Source organism: Hyaena hyaena, unplaced genomic scaffold, assembly GCF_003009895.1.
Source record: "Hyaena hyaena isolate Hyena2069 unplaced genomic scaffold, ASM300989v1 scaffold_750, whole genome shotgun sequence".
In the NCBI taxonomy this organism is placed as follows: Eukaryota; Metazoa; Chordata; class Mammalia; order Carnivora; family Hyaenidae; genus Hyaena; species Hyaena hyaena.
Window position 1 is genome coordinate 884,027 of NW_024081385.1, and position 22,530 is coordinate 906,556.

Genomic DNA, 22,530 nt, shown 5'->3' on the forward strand with positions numbered 1-22,530 from the left:
CAGTAAATGCAAACTGCAAAATTACTCCGGCCTCTCTCTCAGTTTCTTGAGAACAGGCTTTATACTGATTTAAACCTTTGGTGTTGGCAGAATAGAAAAAGTACAGTTTTTAAAGATAATTAGCTATGATTTTAATGTTTCCTTTCTCTGTCAACTTTAATTAACATTGCATATTTATTACTCTTTTGTATTTAAAAGTTATGCTAAATTCTGATATATATATATATATATCTGATATATATAGTAGATGTCTCCTTGGACTAATATTTGAAGTTTTCTTTGTAAAGCTTGTCAAATCTGACTGCCCTATCTCCAAATTATTAAGACACCTTTTCCTGCCCACAACTTTAATAGCCCATTAATGGGGTGCCTGGGTGGCTCAGTTGGTTAAGTGACCAACTTTGGCTCAGGTCATGATCTCACAGTCCATGGGTTTGAGCCCCACATCGGGCTCTGTGCTGACAGCTCAGAGCCTGGAGCCTGCTCCAGATTCTGTGTATCCCTCTCTCTCTGTTCCTCCCCCGCTCATACTCTGTCTCTCTCTCTCAAAAAATAAAATAAAAAGATGTGAAAAAAGTAGTTGCCCATTAATATTATTTTTAATCATACCTTTATTTTGGTATCAGAGATGAGTATTGCCTTAAGTGGAAATGCATGCAAAGCTTGTCACGATCTCTACATGAGATCATATCCATGTGAGCCAGATCTCAGTTCAGCATGTGTTAGGGTGAGGTATATCAATTTCACCATGTTGGTCAAAACATTTCCTGGACACTGTTCTCACTTTAGATGATAATTAACAGAGCATCAGATTGTTTATTCCCTTATAAATTATTAAACATCAGTGAGTCAGGAAACTATTTCTCAAATTGTATGTATAGGTATTTATTCTCTGAAAGACTCTAACCATAAGATTTTCTATGTGACAATTATTAGTATAATTTCTTTGAGAAAAGACTATTTGCTGCACATTAAACACTTAGTTGCGTAAATAATGTGTAGATTGTAGGCTGTATGACTTTTTAGTAAATGTTAGGTCTAACTGCCCTTAACAAGTTCAGTTGAAAAAAGCACGTTTCAATTGATAAAAGAATATGCCACTTTCATTCTTCTCTGGCAAGTCAAAGGGCTTGTCCATTTTCTTGACATTGTATTTACTTAAAAGGGTTTATCTAAAGGGAAAGAGCAAGGTTGCAGGCAGCTTAGAACAATGTTGTAATTGTCACTAATTAAGTGCCCTCAGCTGTGTCTATACTGGGCTACTATTTACTTGCCTTACACATACTCAGCTGTAGGTAGCCACACTAAAAATTCCTCCACTTATTATCTTCCTTTCTGTTTTCATCTCTTTGTGGTGAAATATTGACAAATATGCCACATATGACTTTCAAACTTTGTTTTGTGAAGGCAACTATTCTCTCTGAATTATCTGTATAAAATATGAGTTGCATTTGGAGGATACTGGCAATTGCTCATGGACTTGACTGATGAAATGTTTCTGAGGAGCAGAAATGTAGCAAAATTGTCTTTATGGTGCACGAACATGTTCTCCAAAATGTTCTTTATAGCCTTGGCGAGCAATTCCCAATGCTGCCTGGAAATCGAGGCAGCATCCAACCACCAACAAAGTTTCTGTGACTTATAGACATAATTCATTACTGGGATCCATTTAGCATCATACTTTAACCACCATAGCTTTCAGCCTTAGAGACCTGTAAGTTAATTTTTGCCACCTTGAGCAATTTTTAAGCGTTCTTTTCCCCTTAGTTACCATGTCTGTGAAAAAAAAATAATGAAAGACTCGATCGCTATTCTCAAATTTTAGTGTGCACATGAATCTTCTGGGCATCATATTAATTCAGATTTGGATTTGGGAACCCTACAGTGAAGGTGGAGAGTCCACATTGGTTCCCAGATGCTGATCCATGAATGCCAAGGAGCTAGCTGATTTCTAGTGAGTTCCTCAACTCTGACGTTCTCTCATAAGGTCTCTGCCTGTGAAATATACTTTATCCTAGATTAAGTGATAAATGCACATTTCACTGATTATTTGGGGGGGGCGGATATCATGTTATATATCATCTTATACTGTCAGTGAACAAGATAATGAAAGAGGGACTAGATTTAACTTTGGACTGATTTCTAAAGTTTTTAAATTCATAAATGTACAATCGTAACTGTAGAAATTGGCTGCCAAAACTGTGTGCTCATGATTGTATCACTAAATACTAAATGGCAGAAACCTAGATAACATCTTCAGTATCTTTCCCATTTCAGAACCTCCCAGGGCTGCATGAGGTACCCATCAGTGTTAGCTATTTTCACTTCCGTTAGTGTCGATAAATACATATTTTGAGAAGAGAATGAGCTTTGGAATATTTAAATCTGAAATTTCTCATGGATTTCATTTTGATGCATTGATTTTCTTCAAGATACCCAGAACTCTGGACACCTTAAATTTTTCTCCAGTGTTGCCTCCGGCCATGTTTCTTCCCTGTGCCACTATACCACTCCACTAGAGCTCCCCAAAATCAAATTGGGTGGAATTCTATTGAAGAGAACTCTCCTTCTGGAGTCTTTTTATTGGATTCAATTGAACAGGTAGGTTTCTAAGAAGAGCAGAAATACACTCACGAAATTTAAAAGCCTCTATACTTCTTGTTTTTTGGGATTTTATTTTAGCATCTGCACTCAATTTTAAAATCAGCTTGACTATTTCATATTCTTACAATTATATAAACTTTGAACAACATTTATCCATCTTGCTCTCTTGGTTTTATTGTACCAATTGCTAGGTGATGGTATGAAAGATTTTAATAGAAATATCCATTTCATGTTTTTCTTTAAAAGATTAAATGCGGTGGGAGAAATATTTTTTAAAAAGTGTTTCCAATGCTGTTCAATGCATAATATGAAAGGTTGGAGTAAGGGTTTATGTGGATAATGCATTCATGGCTGAACTATTTGTATATTAAATATGGTCGTGGGATATAAATTAACTTAAGCTCTTGAAATTTATAGACGAATTCAAAAATGTAAATCTGCTCCAAAAAAGCTATTTATCTCATCCGTTTGTATGGTAATTGATGGTTCCTAATGAAATAATCTGATGCACAGAGTCCAGCTAAATTAGCCTGCCCATAATGCACTATCTTGAAGTGACTTCACATTCTCATTAGAGCCTTTCTAATTTCTAAAGCAAAATTAATGCAATTAGTGATCAAATCAATACATATTGATCATGAGTTTCTTCAATATGGCATGAGAATATCAGGTCAAAAATAAAGAGCTTTTTTAAATCATGAATTAATATAAGAAATTTAACATATTAAAAAAACAGCTTTGTGCTATTTTCCACAGTACCTATTGTTTATGAGAAAGTAGCAATGTTACTTTTACCATTGTTCGGGTGAAATTCAACAAAACGTGTTATGCCCCCAACCCTTCCCCCCAACACATCAATACTGTATTCATTGTCCATATGGATTTTTCTCCCCATAAATATCCAAAAGCAAATTTTTTCCTCATGGTGCAGAATTTCAGATGACTAATTACTCAAAAGCATTTCTTTCTTTTCACATGCAAATGTAAGCAAGATTCCAAGGAGAAGTACACCCCCCAACAACCCCTCGACCCAGTAAATGTACCAGTGTTGGAGTGGGCTGCAGTTAAATGTATGCAGGAAGGAACTTGAGGCCCAGAATAAAAAATCAAAACACATTTGTGGAAATCAAGAGACTGTTGCTTTTCTACATACTAATCAGCTTATTTCGGTATGAAATAAAATACTTCCAAGAAAAGAAAAACAAAAAAAGACTCAGTCCCTGGAATCCCTTCCATGCCCACCCAAATGGATTCTAAGACGTGTTCAACTGGTGTCTATGGAGGTTGTGAGGGCAAATTAGGGGTGGGCTATCTCAGCTGTTCGACTTCTGGCTCTGAAAGTCACCACACCATGTAGACTGTGGAAGGCATTTCTGAGTCAACTCAGAGAACAGGATCATCGTGTTGGGTCAAGTCTACCTTTGAGATCTTCCAAAGGCTAGGCTGGAGAGACCTGATTCCAGGCCATCAGGCCTCGCAGAATAGCCACGGCCAGTTAATTTGCTTTGGCATCTTGAGGACATGTTAGAGCACAACATTTTCCTAGGTCTTATTTCATGACTGTATTTCCAGAAGTTTTGTGACTTGCAAATAAATTCCCTTTTTAGTCTGTGATCAAATTAAATGGCTTTGTTTTAAGAAAGGTAATTAATTTGAAGTTTTTCCTGCAATTTTCACACCATAAGAACATGAATAAGACTTTTTGTGGCATGTAAATTTATAAACTGTGATTATGGAAATGAATGGCAGTGACAGGTGTACTTTTTATTTTGTTTGCAGACTAGTCCCATTTACTTGAAAGTGATTTCACAGATTTTGGTTGAAGTTCAGATGCTCTTTCACTGGTATGAAACTCTTTGGTGCTTCTGATGAGGCAAATCTGGCAGAATTGATTTAATATCCTCAGCAATGTCACAGTTCTTGAAGTTAGAGAGTATTTTGGTGAAAATAATGGATTTGTATTTGCCAAATGATTTTTTAAATTCTCCTGAGGGAAACAGTATATGTGTTTATAGGTGTTTCTAGAATAGTGTTTTAGAACAATATTGCCCTAAGTGTGTTCTATAGTCACTAGCCCTATGTGATGCTTTGGTGAAAAAAAAATGATTCCATGGAGAAATATGAAATTTGGAAATTCTTCACAGACTTTAACAGTTTTCAGAAATTTACAGTGCACATGAGCATAACAAAAGCTCTGAGAAGCCCTGCAATAAAGAAACCTATTTCATGTTAATTTAGCTCAACCTTTCCAAATTAACTTGGCCATTCAGTTTTTTTGTTTTTCTTCTTCTAAAATCTATCAATGTCCCTTTGGATCTACTTTGGGATACTTTGATTTTGATTTGGTAAGTGGCAGGGAAGTTATAAAATCTGAATTCTGGGAATACGCTGAATGACAATAGTCACTTCACATTTGATTTTGGCCATCAGGAGACAGCTGGCAAATCCAGTTCATGAAAATACTTCTCTCCCCAACATTAATGTCTTGTTCCTCAACCTAAATAGTTCAATCAAATCAGCACTCTAAAAACCCACTAAGACAGAGAATAATCTTTGCCTGTACCACCTATTCTCTAATCTCCCACTTTCTGAGGAAAATGTAAAATAGCTACTAAAAGAAATTAAATAATACATATTCATTAAAGAGAATACAGATAAGTAAAAGGGAGAAAATATTACCCATGATCCCTATAAATATCTTGATGTATATTTCTACTGTATTTTTACCTGAATATAAATATGCATTAAATTGCATTGGTTCATAGTATTTCATAACCTATTTTGTTTCACTCGGCAATACACAGTGTATATGTTTCCATGTCACTCATCTATTGCATCACTGGTTTCTTATTGTGTGCATATGCTATACGTTTTAAATGTTTATTTATTTTGGGAGAGAGCAGGGGAGGATCAGAGAGAGAATCCCAAGAAGGCTCCATGCTGCCAGCATGGAACCTAACATGGGACTCGATCCCACAACCATGGTATCATTGCCTGAACCGAAATGAAGAGTTGACCACTTAACCAACTGAGCCACCCAGGGGCCCCATGTCATACCTTTTTAGAAAGTATAAAACATACAGTGAGTAAAGAGCCATGTGTTTAAGTGCTTCGGTGTGTTCTTGTTAGGTATCTGTCAGGGCAGGTCCTGTACAGATATCACTGTGGTGCTGTGGGGGCAGGGGGTGCAAGGATGTCTGTTCCTCTTGAGAGCGAATCCTTCCATGGGCAGAGGGAGATCAAAGTACGCTGTCTGGGCCTGCCACCCCCACCCCCACTCCCATCTTCTTCTCCCCAGCTCATCTCCCAAACACCTACCCTGGCATGGCTCTCCTTGTAAATCCATCTTTCTCACAGATTGGAGGGAACATTCACCTTAGAGTCGGTCTCTGCGGGGCGGAGCAAGCACTTCCCTCTCTTCACAGTCCTTCAGGGCAGGATAGCATGTGTCTCTGCCTGTTATGATGTCCAGGGTGATCAGAGGACCAGCCAAAGCCACCGGGCAGCTAAGGCTGCTCTAGAGATGCCTGCTCAGAAGCTCCCCTGAATTCCCTTAGTTTGGGCCCTGGTTTCTCATCAAGCTCTGAAAACCTGTGCCCTGCTGCTGTGGGCTCTGAGCTTGCAGTAGCCTTGACAGGAGCTAAGGGTGGTACTACTTTGATTTGATTTGATATTCAAAATTACTCCCTGTGGACATGCTGTGCACACTTAAGCCCAAGATTACAAGAATGCTTGCGATAAGACAGGGGGACACATCATAGTTAAACAGGGGGACATAGAAGGAGATTTCTAAGGAAATGGAAACTCAAACTCATTATTTTTTAAAAAAATATTTCTCTAAGGACCCCAGTCTGAATTAAATGCTCCCCTATTTACAGTCCCCAACTATTTTGCACATTCCTATGATTCCTGTCACTCTATAGTGCTCGCCTATCTGTCATTGCCCGGGAATGTGGGCACCTGAAGAAGATGCCGCCCTGTTTTATTTGCTAATTTTTAATTTTTTACAATCCAGCAGAGACCGTAGACACTAGTTGTGGAGTAGGGAGCTTGGGCTCTTGTTCCAGCTTAGAGAAACGGTTAAAAGCACAGACCCTAGAGTTCAAGCCTCAGTTTCACCGTGACCTTTAGCAAGTTATCGAATCTCTCTCTGCTTGGGTTTCCCCATCTTAAAAATGTAGATGATAATGGAACTTGAGGGTATTATGTTGAGCGAAATAAGTCAGGCAGAGAAGGACAAATACCACATGTTTGCACGTATAGGAGGATTAGGAGGAACTTGACGGAGGAACAAGGGGGAGAAGAAGGGCGGAAATGGTGGGGGAAAGGGAGAGAGGCAAACCATGACTCTTGAATGCTGAGAACAAACTGAGGGCAGATGCGGTGGGGGGAGCAGGAAGGGGGTCATGAGCATGGAGGAGGGCACTTGTGGGGATGAGCACTGGGTGTTATATGGAAACCAACTTGACAATGAACTATTTAAAACAAAAAAGTAAAAAAATAAAAAAAACGTAAATGATAATAGTACCTGCTATTCCGAGTACTATTCTGAGTAATAATGGTTATTTTGAGTAATAACGAGTTTGTATTTACAATGTGCTTCAAATAATGTCTGGCATATAGAAGTATTGTATGGCTATCGATTTAATTGTAGTCATATCAAATTGCTACTGAAGTCTCTTTCTTTACAGGTACAAGTGAGATATATCGGAAGTGACCAGCACAGAGCCTGAAACATGCTATAGGCTCAGCGGACACGTCCTGGGCCATGCTTATAACCACTGTGGCTGCTCATGAAAGTTTTAGATGGGGCAGGAATGAAAGCACATACACTAAAGGTGTGCACTGTAGCAACTTCTCGGGCCCCTTGCCTCCCAGCCCTCTTTGCTGCACATCCACAGCTGGTCATGCAGTTGGCTACGTTAGTTAAGTTATACCACCAGGTTGCTGTGGTCGTTTCTCAGGACGAGAGATCAGAGAATGTATGTGTGTTGGGTGGGAGTACTCACATTAAGAGTAGGAAATGCACTACCCTGTGTTCCCTGAACCCTTTCTCTTGTAAGCCGTGACACTCCGTAATGTAGGTAAGAGAAGAAATTACAGTGGGGTCTTCGGACTGGAGACGGGAAGGAGGCCCATTTGTAATGGCATTGAAATAAGAGGTGAGCCTAAACCCATCATTGCTTATTTATGGCTGTGGTTATTTCTCTCCGGTACATCCCAGAGGGTTACTTTCTGTTGTTAATTGGAACTTCTAAGCCATTTTTATTTACAAAGTGTTTTACAGTCATTGGTATTGATGACTTATAATTCCCCCATGAGTTAGGTGTCAGGATGAGGCATTGACACAGGCTCCAGTCTCAGGAAGCTGAGACGTGAGGGTGGATAAATCTGCCGGCCCCTCCCACACGCAGCCGTGGGGGCCCGGTTTGCTTTGTTGTGGCTTGTCAAAGGCGTACCTTCACCATGTGCTCCGATAGCAGCTACGATCTGATTCCTGGATAAAGGGTCTTTAGAGGAAGGACGGAGAGAAATAGCAACACGGCACGCTTACTTTGATTTTTAAAGAAGTAAGACAAGTAACTGCCCGTTTATTGTTAAATTTGTAGTGCCAGTCATGACAAGCATAAGGATAGTAACACTTTTGCCAGCAGGGTGCTTATCTGTTTTACTAGTTCAGAAGGACTTGATTGATGTGAAAGGCCAAGGTCTCAGTGAAGATAATTTAGCCATTTCCATACAGTTTATGCTTGTGTTAGTTGTATCCTGCAGGGAAGTCCCAGGGGGTGGTGTCCCTGACCTCCCCTCTAAAAGGTAACACATAGGAGATTCCTGAAGGAACCATCGTCTAACAAGACTAATGATGGCTTCCATGCCTATTATCATTCAGAGACATAGAAAGAGGCTTTAGAAATGCAGTACCACATTCCTCCCTTGATGTTCCACATGATCTATTAAGGCGTTATGTGGCAGATAAATTAATCATTAAAAACTTACTGTTAAGTCTTTACAAATAATAACCAGGTGTACCTTGATTATCTTTGATCTATATATATATTTTTTCTGTCACTAAACAGATGATACATGGCAGTTGGTTTTACTGACTTTTCTGAGGGACTCAAAGAAAGAAGGCTATTTTCCTCAAGCCCCTTTTTTCGGGCCCCCCCCCTTTTTTTTTTTTTTTTTAAGTTAGAAGGGCTAAAAAGAAGTTTTTCACTCAGTAATAGCTCATGACAGCCAGGATCACTTTTTCATATTGCTTTTCTGGGATGTTAGTATGGAGCCTCTCCCCTGTTTATTATTCCAGCCACCCTCCAATTTGATTTATTTCTCCCACTCACTGCTACTTAGTATTTAAAAGTTCTGACCAAGGGACACGCTCCACATCTTGTGCGCATTAGGTATTCCGTGATACACTGGATTCCACTTAATGCCATCACTCTGGATTGACGTGGATTTTTAAAAATATAATGTGTTTTTTGTCACATTAACCACTTCCAGAGCTAACATTTTCTACATTCCAAAAAAGAAAAAAAAAGGTGAAATAGTACAAAAGCAATAATCGAGGTAGATACACATAAGACATATGAAAGTGCACTGTAACATAGGACAGGTTTAGTATCATAAATGACTTAATGATTAAATCATTCTTAAATGATTTAATATGCTTCTGGGGAAGCTCATGTTAATAGAAATTGTTTGAGTAACTGATAAATTCAGGAACAGCACCAGGAATGTGCTGACGGAGATGAGTGGTGACAGGAGAGGAAAATGTGTCCTTGCGTAGGCAGTAGGTTTTGTAAAGCTTAAAGACAGGAAGTCTTGTTGAAATTCTTGTTCACGCCACAGATTAAAACAATCTACTCCATTAAGTAATGCATGCTTTTTATTTACAAAGTATTTTTATTACCTCACTTTAAATATCTTAAAAAGGTATTTTTATTACCTCGGTTTAGAGAGGCAAAAATTTTAATTTGGCATTTCAAAAATTCTTCTGAAAATCTTTTCTTTGGAGATGTGTGATTTTCTTTTATATTTTGTTCAATACCTTCAGTAAGGAGTGCTTTATGGTATCAAAACATGGGGATTACTTGGGAAGGGGAACTAAGACTCTCTTTTTCTGATTTGTTAAATACAATGTATGTGAAAACGATGTCTTTATTTCCTTTGAATTCTGAGAAATTGATAATGATATGCATTTTTATTTTTTAAAAGTTTGTGTTGAACATGATTAATAGGAAGCAAAAATAACCATGTCTTCATAAAGATGCTGATTGCCACAAGAACTTATTAGGGATATTGATATAGCTTAATGTTTTCTTAAAATAAAATCCATGATAATAGCTAAAACTTATCAAATAGTTATGTGTCAATATTACTCTAATTGTTTCACATTTGCTACATCATTTTATTAGCATGACATCATAATCTGGTAGTTATTGTTTTACCCTGTTTACAGAAGCAAAGAGAGATGAAACAAATTTCTCAAGAACATATGAGTAATAAGGAGTCGGGCAGTGATGGATGAGAGAATATATGTTCTCTACTGAACAAGATATAAGACCTTGACGATGTAAGTTTTTCTTTTTCTTTTCTTGGTAAGACTGATAGTCTATCCAGTGCCCATTTGGCATCTTACATTAATAAAACTGAGGTCCTGGGGCGCCTGGGTGGCTTGGTCGGTTGGGCGTCCAACTTTCGCTTGGGTCGCGATCTAGCGGTTCGTGGGTTCGAGCCCCGCGTGGGGCTCTGCGCTGACTGCCAGCTCAGAGCCTGGAGCCTGTTTCAGAGTCTGTGTCTCCCTCTCTCTCTGACCCTCCCCTGCTCACGCTGTCTCTCTTTCTCTCCTAGAAATAAATAAAAATTAAAAAAAAATAAAATAAAATAAAACTGAGGTCCAGAGAAGTTAAGTGATTTGCCCAAGGTCACACAGCAAATTTATGGTAAACAGGGAAAGCTCTTCGGTACCCTGCCATGCTATCTGAATTGGGCCTGTTTGGCAGCCTGCACTAAGACCAGAATGGTACCAGTGGTGAATGGATTCCACTCCAGGAGCAGGAGGGAAGGGCATTTAGTTAAATAAAATCACCCCCCTCTTCAATGAAAAACAAGACACCTTGGGAGTAGAGTAGAGCATAAGTCAGGATGAATCCAAGGTGCATTTATGGGCAAATGATATATATATATTTTTGGATGTGATCCTAAATTCCTACAACTAACCATATCCCCATCTTTTTTTTTTTTTTTTTTTTTTACTATCCACTGACTTGAATTCAGATTCATAATGCTTATGCTGACTTAAATCCAGTCTCAAGGTAAGGATATCTACTCTAAAGTGTTAGTGCTTTAATAATCCCTTTCTGGGGAATTGAAGAGACCAGCTAAAAAGATTATTGCTTGTGGATCTTTTAACTATTTAAGCATCTAGAGACAGAAACTAATTGAACATAAAAGAGTTTTCCAAGTATTCTTAAATTCAGATAATATAAACAACCAACTTTTCCATTTGTGAATATGTCTGACCCTAAAAAAGTAATGAAAATGAGGGGGGGAACATTTACAATATGTATAATGTAATATGTATTCGCTTTAAGACTATCTATCTTTGAGATGCTCAAAGTCAGATTTTAAAAATAAAATCAACTTAGACTATTCTCCAATATGGATTATATTGGATACTATCTCCCCAATTAAAATCCCTAGAGATAAAAATGGAAGCATGGGGAAGTTGTTTTCCAGAGAAAAAAATCAAGGCAAAGGTGGAACTTTCCTGATTCCCATTCTAATGAACCTTTATGCCGATTTCTTTGTTATAGTTGCATGGATCAGAATAGGCGCTGGGAATATATAACTCTTGGGCTTCAGACTGAAATAATTATTCTGTGTTCTTAGATTTCTGCACTAGTCTGACTAAACACTAATTTTCTAGGTTCTTTTTCCTGTAAATGAATGAACATTCACATGGAAGATACAGACTTACAAGCAAAAATCTTATATGCCTTCCTATCTTCCCTAAGCCCAGTGAAGAAGAAAAATCCTAGGAAGGAAGCAGGCATGTTCTCCTTACTACAAAAATAAAATTGTCAGATTTAGTAAAGTACAGGACACTCAGTTAAATTTGAATTTAAGGTAAAGAATGTATTATTTTTTAGAATGTATTTTTATTTATTTTAGTGAGTGCATCCCATGAAGTATTGGATGTACTGTATTTTATCCAGCATCTCTGAGGAGGAACTCTCAGCCCACTCTGCTGGAACAGGGGTGTGGGCATTGACCAGCAACATGTGGGTTGCTGTGGAAACGGTTGCCTCATCAGAGCTATAGAAGAACAGCACTTTGGCCAACAGATCTTGGTCCATGCAATCATAGAGGCACTGGCCCAATATTTGTCCTGTTATCTCAGGCTACACTTGGAGAGATGGTCATTGCATCTTCTCCATGCACTGGGCCAAATTCTGTAGGGGAAGTGGCCAAGCATGCAGGAACTGGGCCACGAGGCAAAATTAATCCTTCAATTCTTTTACACTATTTTAATGGAGGAGGCCATTTTAAGCATGGCATTGATATCTATATTCAAACTGCTGCATTGTAATCTAGGTTGCATTAGCTGGATTATATTCAAAGTCTACAGGCTTCATCTAATTTAAGGCACGATTTTCTGACCAAAGAAACAAATTCTACTACAAAGAAGCATTCATTGTGGGCCTCCTGCACAGTCTTCCAAAGGGGATTTTTCTAGGTACCTCTCCCAATTCTACAGTAACCAAGCCAAAATCATTTGTCCCTCTCAGTCTTGGCTTTCTTATCACCCTTATATGAAGTATAGGAAATGAAATGGTTTGAGGGATAAGACTTAGCTGAATGATATTATAACCAGAGCTGAGAAGTGATGACTTGTCCAGCAAGTACTCAAATGAAAATTGGTGTGGATTTTTAAAAAAATGGTAGAGCAGTTGTCCCAGTCGTGATTTTATTCCCACCGCTGGCTATTTGTGATTTTTTGAAAAAAAAATGTAAATTAGAAGATGCAAAACATTTTTAAGTATGTTAAATGTGTAGTGTAAAAAAAAAAACCCTCAAAACATCATCCTATTAAAAAAATCTAGTAAGTTATTTTAGCCAAGAACAGTAAATTAACACAAATTGACTGGTGGTTTGAAAAATAAGAATGATAAGATTTTGACAAATCAATACAATAAAAGGCATGCCAGGAGCATTAAACAAATGAGAAAAGCCAAGGAACTCTATGGAAAGGCATGTTTTCCAGCATAGCTGTTTTCAATTGCTCAATGGTCTTTTCCTGCAGCATACGAAGGACACCTAGTGCCCCCTAGCTGAGGAATCGAAGTAGTTTTCTGCCCTCCCCCCACTTGATAGACAGCTGGCATTCTGGGTGCCTCTGCCCCTGCACTCCTTTAGCTCTTAGAAGAGAGTGGCTCTCCCTGCAGCAAAGCACAGGGATGATGTAGGCTCTCTCAGCCATGTCTTTTGTGTGTTTAGCAAGCAAAACTAACATCTTATCTCTTTTTTAATGATTTGTTTCTCTCCAGTACTTACATCCACAAGGAAGATGCTCAGAGTGATAAAGTGGTCCAGAGCCTCTAATGTTGCAGTGATGAGTTATGAGGAGCATGCGTTGCCTGGAAATCAAGGGGCATTGTGAGTCAGGACTTCCAAAAGCAGCCCAGTGTGTACCTGTATGTTTCCTTACCAGTGTATTCTATTAATTTGTTAGAAATTAAGACAAGCATTTCTATGAGAAAACCCTTTTTAAAAATCTTGCAAGAAAATAGACCAAGATGGATGTTTTTGGGTTAGAGACTACAGTTGATTTTTTTGGACTGGTATTTGCTATAATTTAAAAGTATTCTGAACTGAAACACTTATAACTTTATAGGTTAAAAAATAAAGTAAACTTTAACAAAGCAAGAGTAATTTGGAGGTGTGTATTCAAGTTTGTCTTTCATTAGGTTTCAGGAGCTTCCTTCTACCTTTGTGAGCTTCCATGGTAGAATCAATATGTCAACCATGCAGCAGCAGTGTCTATACTTCAAAGACCTAAAGTAGGAGAATATTACAGAGACCCCTTGTACCCCTACAGCCTTAGATATAGGATGTAATGGGTGTGCCTCTTGAATTAAGAGGGTAGTGGTTGACTCTAAACCACTTGGGATGAGCTAGCTTTGTAGCAAAGCATGTGGCAGCTGGAGAACCAATGTGGAAGTCATTTTTGAACAAATGGAAATGGATCTCTTAAATTAAACATAAAATTGTTGGTAGTAATGGATTGTCCAAATATATCCATTCTCCTTTCCTTCTTGACTGTTGCTGAATTTCTGTGGTGAAGTCAAGGACTGTATGTATCATGCACATTTTCTCCCAGAAGTGCCTGGCACATAATAGACATTCAGTGAACTTCTCTCGAATGAATGAACTGTGAATTAAAACTGAATCAAAATTACATCATCAGATCTGATCAGAATCCAATTACAAGAACAAGCACAGGTTAAGACATCTAGTACAAATCCAGAACAAGTGCGGGCACTCAGTAAGTGCTAGATAAATGTCCTTCCTCTGTGCCTCATGTTTTTCTCCTTTCTATGAATTTGTGCCAGATGGTAGTTACCAAATGCCAACATTGTGCCTTTGAAGATGTTAACAAGTGGTTAAAGAAATAAATACAAACGCTCTGGGGCCAAATAAGTTTGGGAAACGCTGCTTACCTTATTTTGACCTTAGAAAATTTCCACTTACTAAACATTTGAAAAGTACAGCAGGAAAGCAATTGTTTAACCACTTTTAGAAATATTTTTATCTTTATGAGTTATGTATGCATATAGTTCTACAATGTCTGTTATAAAATATAGAAGTCCCTCACCCCAGCTTTAGAGTTCCACTTCCCAGAGGCACGTTTGATTCTGTTGATATTACTTTCAATATCTCTAACTAACACTAAACAACTATTTGTACTCCTATTTTTTGATATATTGGTTTTAGGTATCATCTATTGACTTTGACAATGGAAATGTTAAAAAAAAGGGGAGGGGGGCTCAAGCAGTGCTATAGCATCAAACAGTGCAGGCTGACACCGATGGGTGGAAGGATGAACAGGACCCACACGGACCCCAGTCTCTTGGTATCACATGGAGAGGGGTGCTTGGTCAAGTGCGGCTGACACAAGGATGTGCTCTGGACAGGGACACTTCCATTGCTCTGGTGGCTTTCTTTGTATGGGGGCTTTGGGTGGGGGAGTGTGTCAGTGGAGTTTTACAGAGATGAGACTGGTGCTGCCAGTAGAGATGAACACCTTGTAGCTTTAGGCCAGTTGCCTACAGCAGTCACATTGGTCCCACTTGACTCATTGCCAGGTAACCAGAGAAAACTGCTGGGTTCAACAGCAGACAATCCAGTCTTGTTTTTTACTCCATCCTCCTGGTAGTTATTTCACACTCAGTTAGATCAGTATACGGTGTGTTCATTATTATGGCCATTTGCAATGCTAGTTCTAGTTGAGCCACATAGTCCTTTTCCATTAATTTCTCCTCCTGTACAACTTCCAGTTTTCTCTGGAGTTATTTTACTGTTTTATGTTGCAAAGTTCTCTATGTACCTATGACTAATTTATCCCCAAACTCTCCCTAAGTTGTATACCTTTCCTCTCAATATGTTCACACACATTAAACATTCCCTTGGGTTTATCTTCTTGAAGACATTTACCCCAGAGCCTTCAGATCTTCTCTAGTCTGGATGGCTTGCCCTCAATGCCTGTCTCACACTTGTGGCTTAGTACCTCATCTTAGTAGTGGTCACTGTTGATGTCCTGCTCAGATCCCCTTAAAGGGCTGGGTTGCCATCCTGCAGTTGCCATGTCTTCCAATGCTTCACAGATGCCTTTTTCTCCAGCAAATTACCTGAAGTCAAATGGGAGTCACTTCAACCAATATGTTACACCCTCCCCATAGTCAATGTTGGATTGACACAGAAGTGCAGATGTCTGGCCTCCTTGCTTTTAGGTGCAATTTATGCAGATGAGCTCCCCCATGGAATCTGGCTGAGCTGTTCTTCAGGTGAGTCCACATCCTTGCTTACCTCCTTCCCCTGCCATATCCTTTGGCCCTCTCTCCCTTTCTCTTGAGAACTCTCCCTCAATAGATCTCTCTCCACAAAGCGCATGAATTCCTGTTTCAGGCTCCACCCTAGGGAACCTGACCTAAGAAAGCTATCATCCTGAGGAGCCCTTTTATGTTTTTCTTGACTTGAACTTCTCACTGTTCTCCCTCATTTTCTAGAATTGTGTCTTACTCCCTCTTGGTTTATGTCCTTGGTTAAAGGCATCCTTTTGTAATTTCCTGAGAAAGGTTGCTTGGGAGATAAGTTTTAGTTCTTGAATGACTTAAAATATTGTAGGTTACTCTTACACATGATCAATAGTTTAGCTTGGTATAAAATTTTATATTGGAAATCCTTTTCTGGCAGAATTTTAGAGGCAGGATTCCATCCCTTCTAGTTTCCACTGTTGTTGAGAAGTCTGGTGACTTTTTGATTCCTGAACATTCTTTCTGTTACCTTTTATCCCCCCTCACTGGATTCTCAAGATCTGTTCTCTTCCTTAGTGTTCTGTGGTTTCTCAGTGTATGGATTGATGTTGATCTACTCTTTGTTCCTTATTCTGAGAGTGCAGTGGAATCTTTCAGTCTGGCAACTCACATGCTTTGGTTTGGGAAAATTTTCTTGAATTATTTCTTAGAAAGTCTCACGCCTAAGTTTTCTCTCTTCTCTTTTGCTCTCTGCAATTCCTATTATTTAGATGTTGGAATTCTTGAATTGATTCTTTAAAAAAAAATCTTTTTCTCTTATTTATCATCTCCTTGATTTTTGGTCTATTTTCTGGGAAATGGTTTTTCTATTTTATCCTCCAACTCTCATTGACTTTTTTATTTCTGTAATCATATTTTTCATCTCAAAAGCCATAATGGTCTCTGTTCCATTTTTAAGGTATCTTTTTCTTGCTTTATGAACTTAAGATATTTATCTTATTTATCTGAGGAGTAAATGATACATTTTGGAATTTTTTTCTGCATAATTTCCTTTTTCTCCAAATTTCTTTCTCATTATCATTATTGTTGTAGATGTTGCCTCTGTATTTTATGATAGCTCAAAAATCTCTCTAGGGGCACCTGGGTGGCTCAGTCAGTTAAGCGTCTGACTTTGGCTCAGGTCGGGATCTCACAGTCTGTGGGTTTGAGCACCACATTTGGTTCTGTGCTGACAGCTCAGAGCCTGGAGCCTGCTTCAGATCCTATGTCTCCCTCTCTCTCTCTGCCCCTTCCCTGCTCATGCTCTGTCTCTCAAAAATAAATAAACGTTAAAAAAAAAATCTCTCAAATTTCTAGTGGTGTTGACTGACCTCTTAACTTTGGCAGTAAAACTTTGTAAAGCTGTTTGTTACCTTCATGTGCTTGGACGGGGTTCTTCAACCATGTGCTTCCCTGCAGGGATACTGGGCTGTGCCATTTCACTGGAAAAACATTTTACATTATTACATTGTTTAGTATATATGTTCAGCTGCATGTAACATGAAATTTTAAAAAAGAGTAGCTTAAACAAGGAAAAAGTTTATTTATGTCTAATACAGGTTTGGAATTAGCACAGCACTCCAGAGTGTCCAGGATCCAGACATCCTCTACCTTTTTGAGCTACTATTTTGTGAATGTTACACTGCACGGTACATGAAGGCTCAGCACCATGTCTCCATTCTAATCAATAAGAAAATGGAAAAAAGGAAGAAAGAATATATATCCTCTTCCTCTAAGTTATACATATAACATCTGCTTATATGTCATTGGCCAGAAATATTGGCTCGCATCTCATGGCAAAGTAGGTTGGCCTTTTATGATATACATATAGCCATATGACCAATTAAAAATTATATTACTATAGGAGAAGGGAATAATGGATATTATGATACAACTAGAAGATGATGGGATAGTCAATATACTTAAGGCATTTACCTTAGGCTAGTTCAATCTCCCACAAAAGATTCTACCAAAATCCTAACTAGATTGCTATAACTCTGATTGTCAGAGTTCTGGGAATTGAATGAGGCAAAAACAAACAAACAAAAGACAAAAAAAACATAGAAGCAACAATAGTGGTAGTCATGGGGTCTGGGTCTTGATATTTAGTGTGTACACTTGTATTTAACATAGATCATTCTGGTTTTCTAGTCCGAAGACCAGTGCTCCATAAATAATCTAGCTTTTTGTTGGGGGTGGGGGTGATTTGGTTGGGCTGTTGAATAGTCAGCCACTTTTCTGCAAGGAGTGGTGAGGAGGCCTGAGAATCTAATTTTCAATTGATCTTGGTTTTCAGTCCCATCTTCACTTCTAGTTTCAGAAGTGTTGTCTGCAACTGCTGAGCACAGTAGAAATTGGGTAGCTTCTCAGCTTTCCTCACTCTTGACTTAAAATTCAGTTTTCTCAATGGGGCACCTGGGTGGCTCAGTCGGTTTAGTGTCTGACTTCAGCTCAGGTCATGATCTTGTGGTTTGTGAGTTCAAGCCCTGCGTTGGGCTCTGTGCTGACAGCTCAGAGCCTGGAGCCTCCTTCAGATTCTGTGTCTCCCCATCTCTCTCTCCCATGCTCATGTTCTGTCTCTCTCTGTCTCTCAATAATAAATAAAAACGTTAAAAAATTTTTTTTAAGATTTCAGTTTTCTCAAGTCTCCAAGTCAAGCTTTATAGCTTCCAAAAATTGTTGTTGTTTTTTGTTGTTGTTGTTGTTGTTGTTGAGTTATCACCCATTCTCTTTCTCTGACAGGTTTGTTTTTTTTTTTTTAAAAAATCCCTTACATTTAAAATAATCTCTTAACTTCTGAGATTCAACCCATTACCGTTAACCTAAAACCTGAATTATTCTTTAAAACCATTTGTTTTGAAACCTCACTTTTTTATTTTTGGAGCATTTCTTAACATTTCCTAAGGAAGGTACAATTTGATATGATGATGATGGTGATGATGATGAAGATAGCCAATGTATACTGAGTTCTTACTGGTATATAGGTAATGTATTAAGTACCTCACTTTTTATTTCCAGGACTGACATGAAAAGCAATTATACAAGTACTGCCCTTAGACCTAGGCAAGTAGACTTCTGCACCAGGCCCCAAGCTCAAAGGATTTGTGCATTGGGAATGACTTCGTTGACAATTTTTAAGACTTTTTCTGGGCCTTGGGACCAACCAGGCCTGGCACTGCCACCCGAGCAAGGTATCACAAACACTACTTAAGATCCATGTGAGCTCTGGTTCCAGTCTCTCCCATATAGAGCATTATTTGGCCGTCTATCCCTTGTGGTAGGTTGACCAGATGCCCTAAGGTGGTCTGTAACTCACACCAGTAGAATCATTCCAGGGCCCAGTGGCCAGCCTGGTTCCAGTGGGCTGCCCTGGTGAGCTAATTTACCAGCTGACTGGGGCAACATTCTTTCATAGACATCATGTTAGATTAGATCAGGAGAATGTGGCTGACATGCTAATTTGCAGGAATTCTCAGGCAGACAGAGAATAAAGAATCTGGATATGCACTGTTTGTGCAGTAAACAAATATGCATGTTACTTTTCTTTACCATTGTTAAATCTTCATTGATACATCACCAGACCTCACATGAGCCTGTGAAGATTCATCATCTTGTGTCCAACTGAGTAAGAGTTACCCTAAAACAGTATGTCAAATCCAAGCCTTACTGAGTATATGAGAAAATGTAAATGATAGTTCATTTTATGGCTACGTTAAACTTACCATTTGGAACTTCATAGTGTAAAAGTAGAATGACACATCTTCCAACCATGTTTCCTCTTGAATTCAGAGGAATTCTGACTGTAATCATTGCACTCCTAAGTTGTTATCTCTCTCAACCTTGACTGCACCTCTGATTTTTCACACTGCCACAAATGGAGAAGATAGGCAAGAAATCTATGGGCAAAGTGGGAAAAATGGTCCCTATACATAACTATAAGCATGACTGGTGATTTCTGCTGGTTCTGATCACTGAGTGCCCTGTGCCTTACCAATCAGTATATATTCTGAACCTCAATCCTGTTGCTTCATGTAACTTTGTTTTATTGTTCTTATTGCACTAACATAACTGAAGGTCAAATGGAAGAAGTATTTTGCCTAAATTTGCAAGCTAAGAAGTAAACGGCAGAACACGGATGTTAACCTAGAGCTCTCTGACTCTAGAATTTGCTTTCCAGGCTACATTCTACCACCCATAAGATCAAAAAACACAGATGCAGGATTTACACATATTTTCCCTCACATGAATCCATTGCACTTTTTGATACTCTCCACTCCAATTAAAGTAGTTAACTTGTTGTATAATACTTTAAAATAATAACTCCATTTATCTTAAATCTCTAAAAGAGTGAATAAAATAGATGTATATGGAATGGTAAAAGGCTCAGAATGTGGTGCAGTGAAAATGTTTGGGCTTTTGTTCACAACAAAGTGAACCCCAGTTCCAGAAAATTTCTTCAAACTTCCAAGAGTCATCTTCCTCATCTGTAAAAGATAAATATTAAATAACTATCTCAGTAATTAATAGTAGGGATTAAATAAGATTTCATGGGTAAACCATAGTGACTGTACATGTAGGCATTCAGTGAATATATTTTGTCTTTCTCAACTTCCAACACACACAGGAAAGGATATGGGTAATTCTGTTTACAGACCTATCTAGAGAAGCCAACCTTTGACTATCAACGTATCTCCTTGAGTCCTATCAAAGATATAGAAAATGAAAGAGTCAGGGACAAAATACACCTATGTCATAGTTTCTTATCTTTCGCTTACTTAATTTTGCCAAATGGTTTGATCCAATGACACACAAGTGTTTCTAGAAAATTTATTGAGTATAACCTATGGCTGAGTCACTGTTTTTCAATGTTCAGATCTTGAAACAAGCACGAAAATAAAATACCACAGGATACTTGTTAAAGACAAGCTTTGAAACCTTAAGAAAAGGAAAGAAAAAGAAAAAAAGAATGGATTTTTAGAATATATATAATTTTGGAGATTTATTTTGGAAACATTTTGAGTATGGAAGACACAATGAGGGCAAAAGTTATTTTTATGGTAATTTAGCTTTTGGTGAGTTTGCAAAAGCAAAGTTGGAAAGTTTTTTGAGATCCAAGTGCCAAGATTTATAGACAGCAGCTGGCTAGTATTAACCTCACATTTCCAAGCACAATAGACATATAGAAACAAACTAATTTATGAATCTAACCTTGAGAGAAAACCAATCAGAAATTCTGCTGCTACCCACTGGCATGTGAGTTGCCCTTTTCTTTTTCCTCCCACCTCTGTCCACTTGTCAAACATACTATACTGGTCACCAGGCCTATGAGAGAGGTTTTTCACATTCATGCTCCACTGGCTTACCCCATCAAATGTGAAGGTCAATTCCTCATGGAACTCTCTGCTCTCTCTCATGGCAGTCCTGGCCACGTGTGCAGAGGAAGAGTAATCGCTCTGCAAATCCTAAGAGGGGAAATACTTTTGCTGAATATTTACCATATAAAAAATAATATTTTATTTTTGATGGTAAGAAGACTCTTTTGGGGCTTCTAATAGAGTTAAATTACAGGAATTCTTAGCCTTTTTCCATAGGAAAGTAGCTTTTTTATTTTTAAAATAATTTTCCCAATTTATTTTTATTCTTAAAATCTAAGTCTTCATACCCAGTCATGGCCACCCTGAGTTACCCACAGAAGTAAAACCATTCATACTCATGATGATTATGTTCTGACTATAAATTAGTGAATAAGAAAATATTCTGGGAGAGAGAAATGTATCATTCTATAAGCACTATAGAAGTAGAAATTTTCTTTTAGTTTGTGGTTCTAACATATACATTCTGTATAGGAAATAACTCCTACAAAGGCAACTCAAGAGACCTAAAATTAGGACCACGCCTTTGATTTAAGTAGAATATAGTATCCAAAAATTAGGACACAATGAGACTACACATTTTCTCATCTGTCCTTTTGTAAGGGAAATATAGAATTGAAAATTAAACTCTTACTAATAGGATTCTAGATGTTGGCTTTATATCTTTTGAAAAAATAAGAGGAATGAAATTATAAATCAAAGCAACTTTTAAAGTCATAATGGAATCATACTTACTTGAAATGTCCATGTGCAGCCTCAAGACTGCCCATAACATTATCTAACAAAAACAAGAGCCAGAGAGAAAACTGTTTATTGCGTGAAGTTGCTAAATACACATACACTTCAAAACAGGATGACAGATGTGAAACAGCTGCTCATTACCCTTAAGGAAGGGGGAGTCTGCCTTTATTGAAATTATTTATAAGCTGCTTCATGTTCAGGTCTAATATTTTATTCTTTGGGGTAAATAGAGTTAAGCATTCATGATCAGAATTTTAAAGTATATGTTGATTCGCAACAACTACATTCACATATATCACATTATCAAAATCCTTCACCCTTTAATTGTAGCAATATTCATGAGAGTCCTGTTATATCTAGTAATTACAGTAAACTCCTATCAAATGCTTACTATGTGCCAGGCACCACTCTAAGTAATTGAACACATTTGATCCTCACAACTGCCTTCAGAGGCAGGTACTATTCTCATCTTCATTTTACAAAGCTCAGAGAGATTATTAACTTGCCCAAGATCACATAGCTAGTAAATAGTGTTTGGTGCCTGGATTCAGACACTAGCATTCTTATTCCAGACTCTACACTTGGCTAAACCATCACATTGCATGTTGCTGTTCATAAAACAAAACAGAGACTATTTCAGGCATGTATGCTATGTAGTGCATGACAATCATCACCTTAAAAGAGAAACTTGCTGACCAAGAAGATTTTGAGTCAGAATGAGCTTGGCTAAGATGTGG

General features: G+C 38.1%; 1 long non-coding RNA gene across 3 annotated transcripts in view; it reads right to left on the reverse strand.

Annotated features, from left to right (window-relative positions):
- Nucleotides 1-19,209: 19,209 nt before the first annotated feature.
- LOC120221112 overlaps nucleotides 19,210-22,530 on the reverse strand; it is a 32,105-nt gene continuing 28,784 nt past the window's right edge. For all 3 annotated transcript variants that reach the window (XR_005525732.1, XR_005525733.1, XR_005525734.1), the window contains 3 exons: nucleotides 21,788-21,830; nucleotides 21,044-21,142; nucleotides 19,210-20,164 (listed from right to left, as the gene is read on the reverse strand). This is a non-coding gene — a long non-coding RNA (uncharacterized LOC120221112). The remainder of the gene's footprint in view (nucleotides 20,165-21,043; nucleotides 21,143-21,787; nucleotides 21,831-22,530) is intronic.